This window comes from Musa acuminata, chromosome BXJ1-1 (assembly GCF_036884655.1).
Source record: "Musa acuminata AAA Group cultivar baxijiao chromosome BXJ1-1, Cavendish_Baxijiao_AAA, whole genome shotgun sequence".
Classification (NCBI taxonomy): Eukaryota; Viridiplantae; Streptophyta; class Magnoliopsida; order Zingiberales; family Musaceae; genus Musa; species Musa acuminata.
The window spans coordinates 22,848,356-22,869,998 of NC_088327.1; the positions used below are offsets into that span (position 1 = coordinate 22,848,356).

The 21,643-nt window shown below is 35.9% G+C and overlaps 1 protein-coding gene across 2 annotated transcripts in view; it reads right to left on the reverse strand.

Moving 5' to 3' along the window:
* Positions 1-8,928, reverse strand: part of LOC135677293 (protein FREE1-like) — a 31,257-nt gene extending 22,329 nt beyond the window's left edge. For both annotated transcript variants that reach the window (XR_010514642.1, XM_065189468.1), the window contains exons 1-3: positions 6,997-8,928; positions 5,358-5,524; positions 3,020-3,071 (exon numbers count right to left, since the gene is read on the reverse strand). The gene's annotated coding sequence lies outside the window, so the exon portion shown is untranslated. The remainder of the gene's footprint in view (positions 1-3,019; positions 3,072-5,357; positions 5,525-6,996) is intronic.
* Positions 8,929-21,643: the final 12,715 nt, after the last annotated feature.

Genomic DNA, 21,643 nt, shown 5'->3' on the forward strand with positions numbered 1-21,643 from the left:
TCTATGAAGTGTTTTTCGGAGATGTTTGATTGTGGATCCCGATTGAGGCGTTCTCTCTAGCCTGTTCTCTCTTTTGTTGGTCCTAAGGGACAATGGGAGACTTCGAGGAGGCTGACCTTTGCGGACGGACACGCAAGGGTGCCGCACGACTTAGGCAAAACCAGCTAAGTCCGTGACAGTATGGTCTGAAACCAATCCATAGTCGAAGGTACTGAAGCGGAAGCACACTGTTTAAATCCATGCAAAAGACAATTAAAAGACAAGGACACTATTTGAATATACTGCATTGGAGTTTTTGTAACTTACACTATTCGGATACTAAAACTATCCATGCTTGTGAAGTTTTCTATCATTTTCGACATTAAGGAAATATCATCGACAAATCTAAATGAAAGTGTAAGATAATTAGATATAGACAACAAATGATAGATATCATCAAACATCATAAAAATATGTTTTAATTGAGAAATACTCGACTTGAAAGAAATCTTGGCAGAAATTTTCTACCAACTATGCATTACTCTTTCTCTAAAATGGTGAGCTAGAAGATTTCATTACATTTATAAAATGCATTTAAATGGCAGAAATTAACTTATCTTTCCCACTTTTTACCAAATGGCAGAAAGTAACTCAGAAAGTAATGAATTACATCAGAAACTGAGACACAACACAATTTTCATTGATTTAAATTTTAATCAGTTTGATTGATAATGACTGTTCGGGCTGTATGGTATAATTTAAGATGTGGACTGCCTCATTTCAGGCTGTATGGTATGGTTTTTTTACCTTTTTTGTAAAAAAAATGCTAGGCCCGTTTTCCCTTTTCGAAGACCCGAATCAAACCATTTTTTCTTTTAAAATTACTTGAACTGGTTCTCCTTCTGAGGTTCGTGTCTCCTCACAAGCCTGTTTTGCTCTTTGTGCAACCACCGCTAGGTGTTCTCATCTTCTTTTCCTCCTCTTCCACCATAGCCTCCTTCTACCTCTATTTTTCTTCCTCTTTCCTCCTCCCTTCCTCACCCCTAGTAATGTCATTTTAGTTCATATTGTTGCGAGTAAAGTCATTTTAGTTAAAGCATAGTAAGAAATATAAAATACAACATTAGAGAGCTATAATGACTACATAATAATTATATCATAAATGCATAAGAACTTCTTCCTGATAAAATTACACATTCAACATCAAGGGCTTGGATTGCACACTTGGCTTCATCACCCTTTCTAGAGCCAATATAAAGCCTTTGATTTCAATAAGCAAGCCTAAACAAAACTTTGGATCAGTTAGCATAACTAGAATCTTGATTACAAGCACTCTAGAAAGCTACTATAAGTTCAAACTAGACAACATAAGACATGACAACGAAGAAAATTCATTCTACATATCGCAATTGTGGTTACCCAAGAAACGAAGAGAATAAAACCATTAATAAGTTACTCCCTAATTTCATCAGAACAAACACACTCAATTGGGAAAAACCCAAGGTCAAGGAGAGTTTATAGATCATTAAATTTTGGTTACACTATTCCACAGCAATTTTGGAAAGGAGCATGGAACGACCCATATTATAGGAGTGTCATCTGGTCAATAAGTTACTCCCTAATTTCACCAGAACAAACACACTCAATTAGAAAAAATCTAAGATTGAGAAGAATTTATAGATAATTAAATTTTGATTGTACTATTCCATAAAAATTTTGAAAAGGAGAAAGCAAATAGCCCATATTATAGGAGTGTCATATGGTCACTAATCCTTCTCAAGAATACGACGAATAACAACCACCAAGAGAGAACTCCAAGATCACAAAAAAGGTAGCTTTGCATTTAATATTTCTATTTAAGGCCACAAAAAAATTTGAAAATTACATTTGCTTTCATAATTTCTGACTTTTTGGGATTCTCTGATTTTTTTTTTTTAATTTCTCTAACCCAATTCCCTAGCTTCAAAAGACATTAACGTAACCAAAGAACCCGCCATCACCAAAGCTTATTCAGCTAGATAGAAAGCAACTACGATTGTGACTATTTGAATTTAAATCACAACCATTGAAAAACTCAACATTATACAACCCCAATAAATATAACCAATCATACAACATCTCAATGGATGGCAATAGCTATCCATGATGTCTTCACCTGTTAATGTTGTTGACAACACTAGATGATTTTTATGAATCTTGAAGGAGACATATACAAAGAGATACACAAATTACTAAATATGACATGTCATGTAGGACTAGATAAGCGACATCAATCAAATATTTCCTATGTAAGATTAAAGAATAGAGTTCAAGTCAGAAAGATGCCTCAGAAAGATATATTTTCTGAATTTCATCATTCAATGACACAGTCAAAGCAATAATATACTCCTAGATTCTAGACCTCTAAAAATGCACACTTAGAGCAACCATAGAACTATTTGCTGCAACATGATCAATGGGGGAAATAGAAACATACTTTTGGCAAGTGTAACAGCATGAGCTAATTGTGCAAATTCTTCAAGTGATTCATCAACAGCAAATGATGATGTTGATAATTCAGTGCATTTACATTCAACTCCAACAAGGTAGGCTTCCTCTTGACAAACCTATATTCTTAATATGATAATTCTTTATTTTTAAAATGATGAAAAAATGAGCTACATATCAGTTTGTAATATATTTTGCCAGAAAAGTGCAAATTGAAAAAGACACAAATAAAAGAAAAAAACAAAGGCTAAAGGAATTGAAATGTGTCTAAAAATATTATTCATGAATGATCTATGATAAAAGAATATCTAGGATGCAATTCAAGAGTGAGATAATGTCTCTTTTTTCTTTCTTAACAGAAAGACTAATAGAAGTCACAATTCCTGTATAGTAATTGTCAATAATTCGCAAGCAAGGTTATAGAATGTTAAGAGGCAAGCCAGAAGAGCAAGTAAAATACTAATGACTTTTCAATAATCAAATTTGAGAAACCACTAGAGATATTCTCTAGTCAAGGTAATATAATAGCTTCAACAAAAAAAGATACTCAAACCTGATTCTCAAATTCTATAAATGAAGCATCTTTGCTCTGGGTATCTTTGTCCCTGAATGAACAAATAAAGAATGTGCCTTGATCATAAAATAAAAGAAAGATAAACCTCAAAAATATGAGTAAAGCATCACAAATGGCAGTCTATAAGAAAGTTGCTGCAGGTGAAATTATCTGCGTAGCACGAACCATGATGCAATTTGCTAACTTAATCATCATGGTGATTATAATCAAAAGATGTTAGGAAAATCTATTGTACAAAACTGAAAACAAGTGAGGCCTGCACTGATATGATTACTAAGTTGACATAAAGATGTACATCACATTGCATATCAACTCATGAACAACACAAATTTGATATGAAAGAAAAACTGAATCTGGTTAGCATCAAATAAAACTATGTAGCAAAATTCCTATTCAATAAAGCTAGACAAGGATGGACATGATACATAGGAAGAACTGTAGAGTTTACTAATGATAGAAAGATATATTTTCTGAATTTCATCATTCAATGACAGCCAAAGCAATAATATACCACTAGATTCTAGACCTCTAGAAATGCATACTTAGAGCAACCATAGAACTATTAGCTGCATCATGTTCAATGGGGGAAATAGAAACATACTTTCGATAAGTGTAACAGCATGAGCTAATTCTGCAAATTCTTCAAGTGATTCATCAACAGCAAATGAATTATATATTCAGTGCCTTTACATTCAACTCCAACAAGGTAGGCTTCCTCTAGACAAACCTATATTCTTAATATGAAAATTCTTTAGTTTTAAAATGATGACAAAATGATCTAAATATCAGTTTGAAATATATTTTGTCAGAAAAGTGCAAAGTGAAAAACACACAAATAAAAGAGAAAAACCAAAGGCTAAAGAAATTGAAATGTGTCTAAAAATATTATTCATGAATGATCTGTGATAAAAGAATATCTAGGATGCAATTCAAGAGTGAGATAATGTCTCTTTTTACTTTCTTAACAGAAAGACTGACAGAAGTCACAATTCCTATATAGTAATTGTCAAGGTTCGCTGTACCGTACTATACCGGCGTTTCGACCCGGGCTCGGTATGGTACGGTACCGGTGTACCGGGTGGTACATCAGGGTGTACTGAGCGGTACGCCCTGGTGCACCGAATATTTTTTTATTTTTCTCATACTATAGCAGTGCTACAGTGTATTACTGTAGCACTGTAGTAGTGCTACACTATAGTACTGTAGCACTGTAGCGGTACCGGACAGTCCACGTACCGATAACCTATCGAACCGATACGTACCGCCCGGTACGGGGCGGTACACTTCGGTACGGCAGACCTTGGTAATTGTCAATAATTCACAAGCAAGATTTCAGAATGTTAAGAGGCAAGCCAGAAGAGCAAGTAAAAAACTAGACTTTTCAATAATCAAATTTGAGAAACCACTAGAGATATTCTCTAGTAAAGGGCTAATATAATAGCTTCAACAAAAAAAGATACTCAAACCGGATTATCAAATTCTAATAAGTGAAGCATCAATGCTCCGGGTCTCTTTCTCCCTGAATGTACAAAAAAAAGAATGTGCCTTGATCATAAAATAAAAGAAAGATAAGCCTCAACATATGACTAAAGTATCACAAATGGCGGTCTATAAGAAAGTTGTTGCAAGTGAAATTATCTGCGATGTTAGGAAAATCTAAAGCATCACAAATCTAAAACAGTTAACAAATGCTTGATTTGTGAAACTTAATCATCACGGTGATTGTAATCAAAAGATGTTAGGCAAATCTATTGTACAAAACTGAAAACAAATGGGGCCTGCACTGATATGATTACCAAGTTGACAAAAAGAAGTACACATCATGTTGCATATCAACTCATGAACAACACAAAATTTGATATGAAAGAAAAACTGAATCTGGTTAGCATTAAGTAACTATGTAGCAAAATTCCTAATCAATAAAGCTAGACAAGGATGGACATGACAGATAGGAAGAACTGTGGAGTTTACTAATGCTCCAATTTGAGCTCAATCAAACAGGAAATACTGGACCTGATGCCACTTTTGATTTTAGATCTGAGATTAGCTTTGTTAAGTTGAAAATCTTCAAGCCAAACTAACTAGAATGGTCAAAGCCACACAACTGGGCCAAAATAAGCATGTCAATTAAATGACTCAAAAAAACAATCACTTAAATGTTTCAACTGGAATTATCATGTCAATTTAAACCTTTTACATATATGATATTAGGAATTAAAATCAATAATCACAACAGCTGCTGATAGCTTATTCTCCTTAAATAAACAGGGAAGGTGGCATGAAGAAATACCAATTCAGAGGTCAGTTTTATACTCACAAGTAGCAGATTCAAACTACAGCACGTGGATGCTGAAACTCATGATAGATGACTGCAACAGCATAATTCAAAATACTGAAACAGTAGCCATGTCATTAGTTGGTGAGCTAATTCAAAATACTGCTACTAGTCTGCTACAATGCAACAGCTAATCAGCAAGAAAAATCCTGCAGACCGAAATAATCACAAATTAGAACCTTCAGACTCAATGAAGATCTTTTTATTACTATAATCTAGAAGTACCAGAACGACACTATCACTATAATCAAGCATTTGTTAACTGTTGGTATAGTAAGCTAATTTTCACATTTTAGAACTTGCATAATATCCTATTTGACTCCATTTGTCAGGCTCTATCTTGAGACCAGCAGAAGACAGTCTATTAATGGAAGCCATGAGCCTCTGTTTATATCACAGAAAAAAAACGTAATAAACAGAACCATAATGCCTCATCTTTAACAAACTCATAAAATTATTTGTTTGATATCTCTTTACTATTAAATATTCAATTTGGTTTGCAGTTCTTATAGGTCTGATGACTGCATTCTACAGAAATTATGACACATCCTATTAAAATTAAAATATTTTAAGCTTGAATTTCATTCTTGAACTTATATCTTACTTGGAAGTTATTCACTATATAGTAACATATTGAAACAATTAAAGATTCAAAATTATACACTTTATAACCAGTTTTTTCAACAGCAAGAAAAGTCTGAAATTCTGGAGGCTACATTAAAATCATAAAAAACATCAACTCAGCAGAAACAAAAAAAATATATAAATAGCTACCTCGTTGATCTAATTATGCATAATTAGCATAAACAAACAAAGAATAAGATCAACATGAAGATTCTCAAATTTAAAGAAGGAAAAAAAATAATTTATATAAAAATACAGAACTATAATAGTAGAATGTAACATGGTTAAAAATATTAAAACTATGACACATAAAATATAGCAACAATGATGTAGTGGTTATAGATTGCATGTCGATATGGCAAAGGTTATAGCAAATATATGTGCAAAGCTGAAAGAAAAATTGGATACAAAAATCAGACTTGTAGTTGCATCCACATAGACTCATTGTAAATAGACCTAAAATGCTGTAAAAATTAAAGCATGGTTCTAAATTTTTCATCTTAGGCACTTGCAGTCATATCTAAAGATCACAAATATATAATGCTTGTATGAACATATGTTGCCTCTTTGATGCCACAAACTTCTCTATGCAATGCTACCAGCAATGGATTTTCTTCTCAAGCACTAGAGAAGTCTTCTGTATTATTCTCATAATCTTTTCCAACCATCAGCATTTTCATCTAGTACTTGAGAAGTCAACATGAAGATTCTCAAATTTAAAGAAGGAAAAATTAACAAATCACCTAAAAACATACAACAAGAATGCAACATGGATAAAAATATTAAAACTATAATACATAAAATATAGCAACAATAATGTAGTGCTTATAGATTGCATGTGTCATCAATATGGTAAAGGTTATACCCAAGATATATACAAAGCTGAAAGAAAAATTGGATACAAAAATCAAACTTGCAGCTGCAACCACATTGGTTTGTTGTATAATAAACCTATTAAAATGCTGTAAAAATTAAAGCATGGTTGTAAATTTCTTACTTAACTCAGGCGCTTGCACTCGTATCTGAAGATCTTAAATGTATGATACTTGTATGAAAATATGTTGCCTCTTTGATGCCACAAACTGCTCTATGCAACGCTATCAACAATGGATCTTCTTGTCAAGCACTAAAAAAGTTTTCCGTATTACTCTCGTAGTCTTTTCCAACCATCAGCATTTTCATCTTATGACATTAAATTGGGCAAAGGGCACAGTGTTTGCTTCAGGTTTTGGTGGTTTGGGAGTCTCAAAGACATTCCAGAACTTGAGTGTCTTATCTTCTGCTGCAGAAGCTACTACACCTCCCAATGGGTTCCCAGCCAAGTAAAGAACACGAGATGAATGACCAAAAAGCTCAGCTTTTCTCGTCATGGATATGTAATTCCACAGGGTGAGTTGATTGTTTGGAAACCCATGGGAGGTCAGCAATTCAGATTTGTTCTTGTCCCACAACAACGCACAAACTTCAGAGCCGGTATCAATCGAGTTCAAGCAAACACCATTAACAGCATTCCAAAACTTAATGCAATGATCATTGCGACCTCCACCAGAAGCCAGCAGATTGCTCCTGGTAGGGCACCAATCAAGGGCCCTCACAGTGGAAGTGTGGTTGCTGATCTTGTGAAGCAATTAATGTTGGCGCGGATGGTGATTTGCAACAGCCATGCGGGTGTCCCATATGTGCACAAGTTTGTCCTTCCCTCCGCTTGCCAGATACTGCCCAAACAACTCGAATCATTTAAGACTACAAACTTCTAGTCGATGCCCTCTATAGTCACAGATGGCCCGGTCATCTTTTCTAATGTCATAATCAACAATACTACCATCGGATCTCCCGGTCGTCAAGATTGCATTACTTCTCCACGCAAGTGAACAAACAAAGGAGTGGCCGTCACCTTGGATCCCAACCAACACACGTCTTGTTGCTGCATCAACCAGATGTAAATCTGAATTGCCTAATGCCAAAGCTAGAACTTTGCCGTCTGGGGACCAGCTGATGCTAGTGACAGGGCTGTTGTCTTCTAGGGCTCGTGAAAACTCCGTACTAGACTTATTCGCAGCATTCCATAGGCACACTTTGTCATTGAGGCCAATCGCCAACACGTTATTGCTTCCCCAGTCGAGTAGATTCAACCTATCATCATCTAAGATATCATAAGCAGCCAAAACCCTATCTGCATCTTTTGGGATTCGCCTCTGTTGCTTCTTGTGCGGTCGATTGTCCTCGTCAAATTGGGACACCTTGTCGGCCGGTGATTCGGGTGCACTCTTGAATGCGAAGATGCGAGATCTGTTCTTCAAAATACATTGAACAAGAAGTTTTTGGTACGCCACACTCGATGGGGATTCTATCGAACCATCACGCTGCGGTCTGGAAGGCATGGTTAGAGCACAGCGCGCGAAGTCCATGTCCATCGCCGATCGGAACGGGATGAAGCGGTCGTACTCCACACGCCTGGAACGAGAAGAAGCCATCTTGCGAATCGAAACCAGAACGAGAAACGCCGAGGTGACGAGAGACGATCAAGAAAACCAGAAAGATCGAACTTCCCAAAAGAAACTTGAAAACCCAGACGATCGATAACGAAGAATTGATCAAAGAGAACCCCGAGAACAACAAATTTTCTGATTTTTGGTCACCGAAATTGTCAAGTATATCAATCAAAACGACGCCAAATCATCAAAATTCAACAATATCTTGAACCCTAAAAAATTTCGAGAGCGAAGCGAAACGAAACCTCAAGCAAAGGTAAAGGAATGAGATCACCACGACAAGAATCTAAATTCTCCCCTAAATCGGAGGAGAGGACGCTCACTCCCAGCCGACGATCGTTCGAAGCTTTGTCCTTTCGTCGGAGAGCAGCTCCGACCTTCGCAGAAAGACGAGATCGCCAAGAGAGCAAAAGGAGAGCCGAGAGGAGAGCGCGCGAGAGAGAAGACAGAGGTTATGAGGTGCGAAACAGGGTCGTCTCGGCTTATATAGACGCCACCGACCCAGCCTTGTGTCATATCGTGAAATCGTGCCGTTATATTCAACCGACCAATGTGTACTGACGTTGAAACGTCCCGCTATGTTTAACTAATAAGGTAACGGCATTGAAATCGTACCGTTATATACACCTAATCACCGTCAAATTTCTATTGCGTTATAATTTCCTCTGGAATTCTGCCGTCGAAGAGGTAGCAACAATTGCTTGTAATTGACCGTTTCACTTCAACGATAAAATACGTTAGAGAACAGACTCAGACGGAAGTAGAAATGAAAACAGATCATATGTTGATCTAATCAAAGAACTAGTGGATTCTAGAGTTTGATTCTACTGTCTTCAAGAGTCAGATAAAGGCCTAAGACGTGATTTTTTCTTATTTATCTCTAAAAAATCATGAGATTTTCATTTTTAAGAAATATTTTAAACTGATAAAATTCCTACTAATACAATGAGACATGTTATTTTTTTTACATGTCAATGTAAAGAAAATCCTAATTTTGTAGTTGTTGATATTATCTTTTTTAAGTAATACTTATAAACCAATAAAATTATCATTAGTATTATATGTTATGATCATCAACTCACAATACGATGATTCATATATGACAAATAAGATTCTAACAATAATATTAAACTTAGTAATTTTTTTCGACATAAGAATAATTTTGATTCCAACAAATTATACATCTAATGGTATCATGAGCTTGTGTCATCTTAAGATACTATACAAATTTTTGTTATCATCAATAGACGAGATCAAAACTCAATATCATGGTAAGACAATATCATTTACCTTGCTCCGATAAAAATAACTTCCGTTGATATCTTTCAAAAATAATTATTGTAAAAAAAGGTAAATACCATCAAATATTGTGTGATCAATATGGTAATAGAATAAGTATGCTCTTGTCCTTGACTTTTATTACATAGTTTAGATGATTTAATTGTGAAATGAACCAAACTAGTTTATCCGAACCAAATATGCCTCACATGGTATCTCCTCCTTTCTCTCCTATATTGATGTCACTAGTCTTTTCCCATCACGCTCTTATCTCTTTCTCCTCATCGTTAATATCTTCTTAATTTTTGGATATATTCGCTTCTTCTTTTATACTATTTTATTATTCTCTCTGCCTTTAGCCATACTCGGTCTCTCCCTTTCTTTCGGTACTACCCCAGATCGCCCTATATGCCTTCCATTCTCATCCATGTCACTTCACCTAAAAAATATGCTAGATTAAACTTAAAAAATCTTAAAATTAGCAAACTTCGAAAAAATATTGACTCACCTTTGAAATGTTGTATCTCATATGGTAAAAGTCTAGAGTATAATGGACTTCATTTTTGTTGATATATTAATAAATGAAGATGGTTGTATTTATTTTCGTTAACAATATCAAAATATCTCGAATTATACTGCAAAAATTTCTAATATTACCAAAAATTAGAAAAAAAAAATATTGATTCATTATTAAGATATTATCACCCATATTTGGTTAAAGTCTGAATATTATTCGGATGGTTAAATTGATAAATGTATGTGGTTAAATTTGTTCATAAAATTAATCCAAAAACATGTCAAATTAGATTTAAAAATTGATAAATCTTAAACAATATTAAATCCTATGTATTTATTATTGAGTTGTTTGTCCATTTTTGGTGAAAGTTTGAGGTCCAGTCAATAAGTATTCTAAGTATTCCGAAGTTAAAATGATAGACTTTAAAATTTTGGCATAAGCAGTTAAAATATATATTTTTATATTTAATTTGAAAGTGATTTTACTGCCAACCAATGCAAAATATCTGATCTATTAATATGTAATGCAATACAAGGAGTGCTACAACTTAATGAGATGTGAAAATACACTATATTTTCCTTTTTGATAGACTAGATGGCATTTATGAAAATTCCTCATATTTTTATTTTTAAATATAATTAAAATTAGTACTAAAAGGTGATGATAATATTGAAAATACATTATGCTAAAAAAATAAGAATGGTAATAACTGATATTAACAAAATTATTTATAACAATTGGATAGTATATTAAGAAGGGTGATTACTTGGGAAAATACCTACGTTGTAGGTTTTTCCTGATTAGTCAAGGTGGTATACAAAATAATTCTTAAAATATTGTCACCCTTCTTTCTCGCTATTATGTTGAATCGGTCGAAGACACCCCATTGATTAGTCTGGCCCCATTGATTACTATTAGAATGGCTATCAAATAGACTTCTCTTCGTTGAAATTGAATCCAATTGACTCTTCTTCTCTCATGCTCTTTCGGTCTCTTAGTTCTCCGATACTCACCTCAGTCATAAATTAAACCCCTTTGTCAACTTTTCTATTTCCTCTCAAACCTTGGCTATCTTGCTTTGTATTAAAACTCCACTATTTGCTCTCCAACATCCTCTAGGACAAGTGTTGTCGTAACCCTTATTCCAATGCTACAACTTCTTGTTAGAAAGGAGTCGGTACTAAGAGGGGGGGTGAATTACTGCAGCGATAAAAATTACGTCGGTTCAAAATCTCTCATTCGATTAAAGTCGATTTCAGAAAGATACTTAAAATTGAAAGCATACGGAAGAACGTAATGGATGTAAAGCAAGTAAGTTTGTAGTAAAGGTAAGTAGTACAAATAGAAATGCAAACCGAGTTTATAGCGGTTCGGTCGTCGTGACCTACATCCACTCCACCGATTCCTCTTCCATCGAGGCCATCGGCATCCACTATCGGTCTTCCTTCAATAGGCGAAGACCAACCACCTTTTACAGCTCTTTCTCCTTTTACCGGATTTAGGAGATAACCCTTACACTCCCACTTACTCCTCTCTCAAACTATTCGAACACTTAGATTTTTTAGAGGAGTTCACACAAGATTACAATAGCATATCTTTTTTTTTTTAACTCTCAATTCTTGTGTAGGTTAACCAGGGATGAGAGGGGTGTTTATAGGCCTCAATTTGATTCAAACTTGAAGCCTAAAAATGTCTCATCCATAGTTTTCCGGGTCCTGGTGGTACCACCGCCTACAGCACTGACATTGGGCGGTACCACCACCTGGGAGACTATGTATAGGTGGTATCACTGCCTGACACTACCATTGGGCGGTACCACCGCCCAAACTAATGATACCACCACCTGACATAATCTCGAAGATTGTGCTACAATAGTGCCACCTATCGGGTCACTGTTTGGGCCTTTTATTGGGCCCAACACAATCCATACATGGGCCTAACTAGCCCCTAATTAGGTTGGCCCAATTTCAATCCTAATTATGTGCTAATTACGAAATTTAAGACATTAACTAAGCTAAACAAGTCTGTAAGTGAAGGTTTCTTCCGACGATCTCTCGGCAATGTTCCAACGGACTCCCGGCAAGCTCCTGGACTTCACGATGATCTTCTTGGCGAGTTCCAATGAGCTTCTTTGGCAAGCTCCTAGACTTCTCGGTCAATTCCGGCAAAACTTTCGACGAACTCTTGAACTCCCAACGAAATCACATTCTTGACTCTAGGACTTTATTTGGCTTTATGCCTTGCTATCGTAGTTAATCCTGTATACATAAAACCTACTTCGATCTAGAAAATTATTACAAAGCAAATCAAATGTTGTTCGGTATGTCATTGGTTTATCGGCACTTCGTTCAAATCTTCGGCGCATCATCCTCTCTTGCGGCATATTGCCCAATCGGTCAGTTGACCTCCGCAACTCTGATTTACTTGGCGTAATTTCCGCTCTTCTTGGCCCGATGCCCAAACTCATGGTCCGAAGCCTTCTGCCGATACGTCGATTGATCCTTCTGCTCGATGTCCAATCTTCTAACATGTTTTTCTCCAGCCCAACATGATTCTTCCTACTTTAATTGTCTCTCCCTGATCGAAGCATCCTACGTCACTCAGAACGTAGATCAAATCATAAACATTATCAATTGGTTTCATCATCAAAATTCGAGATTCAACACTTCTATGGAACCGCTCCAGTCTCGTTTACTCTCGGTTGAGAAAACCCGACAAGCATTTCTCCTATTTGGAGTGGCTCCACCTGTAGTGTTTTAGTTTGAGTTTTTAGATTTTTGCTTGGGGTTTTTCGTCTCCAATGGCAGCCTAAACCCTAAAACAAATAATATTTTAACATATCTTATCTCTAATGACATTGAAATTATATCGTTATATTCAACTGACCAATATATAATGGCATTGAAATCACTTCGTTATATACACCTAATCACCGTCAAATTTCTGTTATGTTATAATTTCCTTTGGATTTCTTATCTGCCTCTAAAAAATTTTATCATTTTAAAGAAGTATTTTAAACTGATAACATTCTTACTAATATAACGGGACATGATTTTTTTATCTATGGAAAAAAAATCTTAATTTTGTAGCTGTGTTGATATTATTATTTTAAGTAATATTTATAAACTGATAATATTCTTATTAGTACGCCATGTTATGATCATCAACTCACAATATGATCATTTATATTCGACAGATATTTTATTGTTAGTGTTAAACATAGTAATTCTTATCCATGCAGGAACAATCTTAATTCCAATGAATTACAAATCTAATTGATTTTGTATCAAACATGAGCTTGTGTCATCAATTTTTTGTTACATCAATATACGTGATCAAAACCCAATGTCACGGTAAGATAATATCGTGTACAAAATGTGTCAGTTAGTTTCTATCACTACATGTTGACCCAATCCACTTTGCCTGTTGAATATTTGTCCCCTAGTTTATTTATATCGAGTGAGGATAAGAAAAAGTAAATATCATCAAATACTGTGTGGGCAAATATGATGATAAGCCAGGTTTATTATTTAGTTTAGAGGATTTAATTTAGAAACTAATCAAACCCGTTCATCTAACTGGTTTACTAACACCGTAATCCTTTCATTCTTTCTTCTCCTCGTTACTAGTTTCCCTCTCAATTTTTCGTCACTCTCATCTCTCCTTTACTATTGTCGCTCTTTCCATGTGAGCTCATTTCATGTTACACTCGTTCTCCCTCTCCTTCATTGTTAATCTCTTCCTTTGTTTCACTATTACTTCTTACCGTCTATGCCCTCTGTCATGCTCGCCCTTAGACACTTTACCTTAAAAAATATGCTAGATTAAATTTTTTTATAAAAATTAAAATTAGAAAAAATATTTATTCATCATTGAAATATTATTTCTCATATTTGGTAAAAGTCTAATATATAATGTACACTATTTTTGTTATTACACAAATAAACGAACTAATAAATGAACATGGTTACATTTATTTTTAGAATCAATATGAAACGATCTAAAATTAGACTTAGAAAATCCCTAAAATTAACAAAAAAAAAGAAATATATATTGATTCATTATGCAGATACTAGTGCCCATATTTGGTGAAAGTCTGAGATGAAATGAATATTATTCTAGCAGTTACACTAATGAATTTACTTGGCTAAACTGGTTTGTAAAATCAACTTATAAACATGTCAAATTGGCTTTAAAAATTATAAAATCATTAGAACTATTAAATTCGATGAATTCATTATTGAGTTGTCCATTTTTGGTGAAAGCTTGAGGTCCAATGGATAACTATTCCAACGTTAAAAATGATAGAAGAACACTTGTTCAGAGAATCAACATTAAAGCATGTCATTCTAGCCTTAAAAGGTCCCTAAAATTAGAAAAGATAGAAAAAAAAAAGAGATAGATACACTATTAAGATATTGTTTTCAATCTGTGATGAAAATTTGAGATGCAATAGACAAGTATTCTAGAATTACATTAAAATCAGTGTGGTTATACTTGTTTATAGACTGAACTTGAAAATATGTTAGAAAACTTAGGAAATCCATAAAATTAATGAAAATAAAAAATACCTATGTATTTACTATTGAAATTTTGTTACCCATCTATGAGGAAAGTTTGAGGTGCAATGGACACCTATTCTGAATATTTTTTCATGTTTTTACATTTTTCAAGTTGACTTGTGAAATAAGTGTAACAACGTTTATTTATAACGTTGGAATAGGTGTCTATTGCATCACAAACTTTCAGCACAAGTGTAACAACGTTTCTATTTTTTTGGTACTTTATGGACTTTTAAAATTATATTTGGGAAGCTTTAGTTAATTCTATAAATAAGAATAATCACACTCATTTATCAATGCAAAATATGGAAGGCAACAGAATGTGAAGGATATTGAATCTCGAATTTTATTGATGAAACCAATTGATAGTGTTTATAATTTGATGTACGTTTTGAGTGACGTAGGAAGCATCGATCAGGAAGAGACAATTAAAGCAGGAAGAATCATGTTAGGCCGGAGAGAAACATGTCAGAAGATTGGATGTCGAGCCAAAGGATCGGTCAACGTATCGGTAGAAGGCTTTAGGCCATGAGTTCAAGCATTGGGCCAAGAAGAGTGAAAATTATATTAAGGAAATCGGAGCTGCGAAGGTCAACTAGCCGATTGGGTAATAGGCTGCAAGAGAGGATGATTCGCCGAAGAATCGGACGAAGCATCGATGAACCAATGACATGCCGGACAACATGATTCAAGCTTTGTAATAATTATCTAAGATCAAAGTAGGTTTTAATTGTGTAGGATTAACTATGATAGTGATCAAGACATAAAGTAAAATGAAGTCTCGGAGTCAAGAACGAGATTTTGTTAGGAGTTCGAGAGTTCGTCGGAAGTCCGGACGTTCGTCGGAAGCTCTGTTGGAATTGACCGAGAAGTCCAAGAGCTTGCCAAAAAAGCTCATTGGAACTTGCTAAGAAGATCGTCGTAAAGTCCAAGAGCTTGCTGGGAGTCCGTTGGAATATTGCCAAGAGATAGTTGGAAGTTCACCGGAAGAAACCTAGACTTACCGGACTTATTTAGCTTATTATATGCCTTAAATTTCATAGTTAATACATAATTAGGAAGGAATTGGGCCAACCCAATTAGGGGATAGTTGGGCCCAAGTTTGGGCTCTGTTGGGCTAAGTGAAAGACCCAAATAGTGACCCAACAGTGGCACCGTCATGGCACAGTCTCCAAGACTATGTCAGGCGGAGACTATGTCAAGTGGTGGTACCACTAGTCTGGGCGGTGGTACCGTCAGACTAGGCAGTGGTACCACCCAGTGTCAGGCTGCAGGTGGTGGTATCACCCAGTGTAGGCGATGGTATCACCAGTACCCCAAAATTTTGGAGATTTAAATTTTGGCTCCAAGATTTGAAGTCATTTGGGGTCTATAAATGCCCCTGCATGGAGTAGTAAGAAAAGTGAACAAAAAGCTCTATGTTTCTAGAGTTGAAAACCCTTGTAAAGTATAGAGTCCCTCCTCCTAAAGTTTAGAGACCGTTCTAAGGGAGAGTGTGAGAGAAGCTTTGTAAAAAGGGGGTATAAAGGTTCTCTCCTAAGCTTGCAAAAGGAGAATAAAGTTGTAAGAAGGAGGTTGATCTTCACCTATTAAAGGGAGATAGTTAGTGGATGTCGATGGCCTCGACGGAAGAGGAATCGGTGGAGTGGATGTAGGTCATGACAACCGAACCACTATAACTCAATTTGTATTTACTTTTTGCAATTTACATTTACTGCAAACTGCCTTTCTTTACTTGCTTTACATCCGCTACACTATTTTGTATGCTTTGTATGCTTTCAAGTTAACATTTTCTGAAATGGGTTTAATCGCAATGAGATTTTGAACCGACGTAATTTTTACCACTACACTAATTCACCCCCCCACTCTTAGTGCTGACTCGTTCCTAACAAAGGAGGCGATGACTGAGGAGAGGGAGAGGTGATATTCTGAGATTAATTGAGAAAGAAAAAAGAAAAAAAGGAGGTTGTAAATGAACCGATAGTAGTCGTCAAGGAGAGGAATGGTGAATATGATGAAAGATAAGGAATGCAATTACAGTTGAGGAGAGTGAGAGGTAGGCATGACTAAAGGTAGGGGTAATTACGTATGGAAAATATTATCGCATGTAATTAGTTATGTTTAAAATTTTGATCTTTACACTTTAAAAATTATATTTATATCTTTATATTTATGAAAGTAAAGATTTTAACAATGCTTCTCCTCATACCATCAACTCTACCGAAGAAGATATCGTATATGTTGTTACATACAAAAATGACACTAAAAATGATAAAATGATAATTTCGATCCTCACTACCAACAAAGAACCACCGACCTTACACGAAGCTAAAGGCATTGGACAAAATAGTGAAGCAAGAGAAATGAGACAGTACATGAAATGAAGATCACCAGTGACAACATGGTTGGGTAGGCCATCTGAGAGAATAGTGAAAGCCAAAGGAGATAATAATAAAGCATGAGAAATGGGATGGTGCAAGAGATGAGGATCGCTTGTGACGTTATCATTAGGTAGATTGTTTGGGAGGATAACAAAGTCAAAGGAGAGGACAAGGCCGGAAGGATAATAGCAATGTTAGAATATTTAATACCAAAATGTGTTTCTAAACCACCATAATAGAAACACAAGAAAACTAATGTAGAAACGAAAATTACGTACCTCGAACCATTATTGTCAAGAATTTCAGCAATGGTTTCTTTTTGTATTTTGGCACTTCTCGGCTCAAAACTCTCATTTTAGATGGTGTAGGAAATCCTTTAGACTTAAGAGAGAGATAGAGCCTAGGAACCAAAACTATCATTTATATAGACGTTCTCCCATAACGTTCAAGAATATTTATTATCACCAACTTCATAACGTTCAAGAATTAATTCAAATTTGTAACATTTGGACAATAATGAAGAATTTTAATAATAATAAATAAAATATTTAATAATAATAGTTATATTTATAATGAATGAAAAATTAAAATATTTAAATCATAATAAATGAAGAAATTGATGATAATGAATGATGAACTTAATGAGAATGGTTACATTCTCCCACTTGGTTCTTAATAATTTAAATTAATCTTTATCGAATATTTTTTTAAGAAATAAATAAATGAATCATAGTGATAAGTCCAGCGACTATTATATCATGATGTATTTAGTTTCTTGAGAATTAATCTTAGTATGGTAATTTTGCTTAATGAATAAACCTTATGTTTATTCTTAGTCAAGTATAAATATATTTTCTCAAATTAATATATACATGAATGAGAAAATATCACTATATATATATATATATATATATATATATATATATATATATATATATATATAAGAGTTTCAATATAATTACAAAGTGGAACCAAGTTTATTTTCTTTACATGATCCTTGAATTTCAGAGGTGGCATGCCTTTAGTCAAAAGATCAGCAATCATCAATTCAGTGCTAATATGCTCAATGATCACTTTCTTTTCTTTTACATATTCTCTTATGACTAAATACTTAATGTCAATATATTTACTTTGACTTTGAGTTTTATTATTTTTAGCCATAAAGACAACAGTTGAATTATCATAGAAAATTTTTAATAGCCTAGAAATAGAATCCATGATTTTAAGTCTAAAAATGAAACTCTTATGCCATACACCATGTGAAGCAGCCTCAAAATAGGAGACAAACTCAACTTTCATGGCAGAAGTAGCAGTCAAGGTCTGCTTGATGCTTCTCCAAGAAATAGTTTCACCAACCATCATAAAAATATATCATGATATAGATTTATGAGAATCAACACAACCGGCGAAGTCTGAATTTGAGTAACCAATCACATCCAGATTATCTGTATGTCTATAAATAAGCATGTACTATTTGGTTCCTTGAAGATACCTCATTAAGGAACCAAAGAGCTTATCGGCGAGCTCGCCGAGAGTTCGTTGGGAGCTCACCGAGAGTTCATCGGGAATTTACCAAGAGCTCATTGGGAGTTCATCGAGAGTTCGTTGGGAGCTCGCCGAGAGTTCGTCAGGAGCTCGCTGAGAGTTTGTCGAGAGTTCGCCAAGAGTTCATCGGGAGTTCACCAAAAGCGTGTTGAGAGTTTACTAGAAGTGCATCATGTTAGTTTGGCAAGTCCCACATAGTCCCACATCAGGAAAATCAAGTTTGGTATCTCCTGTTTAAACTATAAATAAGGGCTTGGGCTTTAAAGTCAGATGCACCACAAAAAAACCTAATTGTTTGCTTTAGGCTTTTCTTGTTTAGCAATTTCAGATGTTTTTGTTGAATCTCGTATTTTGATGATGAAACCACTTGATATATGTTTATGATTTAATCTGCGTTTTGAGTGACGCGGGATACTTTAATCAGGATGAGACAATTAAAACAGGAAAAATCATGTTGTGCCAGAGGAACATGTTAGAAAATTGGACGTCGGGCTGGTGGATCAGTCGATGTATCGACAGAAGGCTTCGGGTCGTGGACTTGGGCATCGGGCCAAGAAGATCGGGTATTATGCCAAGTATATCAGAGTTGCAGAGTCAATTGGCCGATTGGGCAATAGGCCGCAGGAGAGGACGATGCGCCGAAGAATCAGATGAAGCGTCGAGGGACCAATGACATACCAGACAACTTGGTTAATTGCTTAGGATTAATTGTCTCGATCGAAGTTTTGTTTTAAATGTGCAGGATTAACTACGATGGAAGTAAGACATGCAGCAAGAGTTGCGCCAGAGTCAAGACTATGATCACGTTGGGGGTTCGAGAGTTCGACGGAAGTCCAGATGGTCGTTGGAGGTTCTGCGGGAACAAATCTGAAAAGTCTAGGAGCTTGCCAAAGAAGCTCATCGGAAATCGCCAAGTGAATCGTCACAAGTCCAGGAGTTTGCCGGAAGTCCACCGGAGCATCGCCGAAGGTTCGTCGGATGTTCGCCGGAAGCTCACCGGAAGAAGCGATTGACACACCGGAGCAAGTTGTAGTAAATGTTTTAAGAAATATCATAGTTAGCATGCAGATTAAGTTAGGAATGGGAGGTGATCCCATTAACTTAATCTGGGGGCAATTGGTCCCTTGATAGACCCAAATTGGGCCGAATGGATCAACCCATTCGGACCAGAATTTCTGCTAGGCGATGGCACCGCCAGGGTCGGCAGTGGCACCGCCTAGGAGATGGTCTCCCAGGAAAGCTAGGCGGTGCAACCGCCCAAGTTAGGCGGTGGCACCGCTTGGGCTTAGTCTCCGAGCGAGACTAGGCGGTGCAACCACCCCAATCAAGCGGTGGAACCGCCTGAGCTCAGTCTCCGAGCGAGACTGGGTGGTGCAATCACCTCTGTCAGGCGATGGTATCGCCCAGAGGCTTAGTCACCGAGCTGCCAGGCGGTTGTACCGCCCCAGTCAGGAGGTAGTACCGCCAGGACCCCGGAAATCCAGGAAAAGATACTTTTGAGCTCCAAATTCAAACCAGTTTGGGGCCTATATAAACCCCACCCTTTCTTGCATGAAAGGGCAACCAAATGCACCGAAAATCCAATCTTACTCTGTGATTTTTAGAGCTCAAAAGTGTTGTAAAGGCCAGAAGTTCTCCCCCCTCTTTTCTTCCAAGTTTTGATCTTTCAAGAGAGGAGAGAAAAGTTTGTGAGGGTTGTCTCCTAAGCCTGTCAAAAGGAGTGAAACTGTAAAAGGGTGGTTGGCCTTTGCCTATTGAAGGAAGGCCTCTAGTAGACGCTGGTGACCTCGTCGAAGGAGGAAGCTGAAAGTGGATGTAGGTCACGTTTGACCGAACTACTCTAAAATCTGGTCTGCATTTCCTTTGTGCTATTTATCTTAACTACAAACTGCCTTCCTTACTTCAAATATGTTTCTGTAGGCTTTCAAAGTTATTATCTACACGAAACAACTTTTACGTTGGAATCGGATTTCAACGTACGAACGCAGTTTTAATCGTCGAAAGTTTTCCGCTGCATTAATTCACGCGCCCCCCCCCCCCTCTTAGTGCTCTTGATCCTAACAATTGGTATCAGAGCCCAATATTTCTCATTTCAGATTTACACCCGAGAGAAATGACTCTTCATGGCTTTCAAGAGGGATTATCGGTTGTTCGTCCACCGTTGTTTAACGGATTGGACTACACTTATTGGAAAACTCGAATGAGAGTTTTCTTGATTTCTATAAATTTGGATTTATGGAATATTATTGAAAATGGTTTTCAACTTCCCTCTAAACCGATGAACGAATAGTCGGATTTGGAGAAGAAGTATTTTTCTTTAAACGCAAATGCTATGAATGCCATATTTTGCACTTTGGACAAAAATGAGTTCAATCGGATTTCTACGTGTGAAACGACTTTTGGTATTTGACAAACACTTGAAATCACGCACGAGGGAACTAGTAGAATTAAAGACTCAAAAGTTAACATTTTATTGCATGATTTTGAACTTTTTCGAATGCAACCAAGCGAGATTATAGGCGACATGTACACCCGTTTCACATATGTTGTCAATAATCTAAGAGTTCTTGGTAAATCTTTTTCGAATTTTGATCTCGTAAGCAAGATCTTAAGAACCCTTCCAAAAAGGTGGGATCCTAAAATAACTGCAATACAAGAGATAAAAAAATTAAATGATTTTTCATTAGAAGAATTAATCGGGTCATTAATGACATATGAAATGGCACTTTTGGAACATTTTGAACCCGATGAGCACTTGAACCACCTTCCAAAGAATAGGAAGGATTTGGAACTCTGGACAAATGAATACCACTTGAGTGATGACTCAAGTGATGAGGACAATGATGAACTTGAACTTCGAACACTAAAT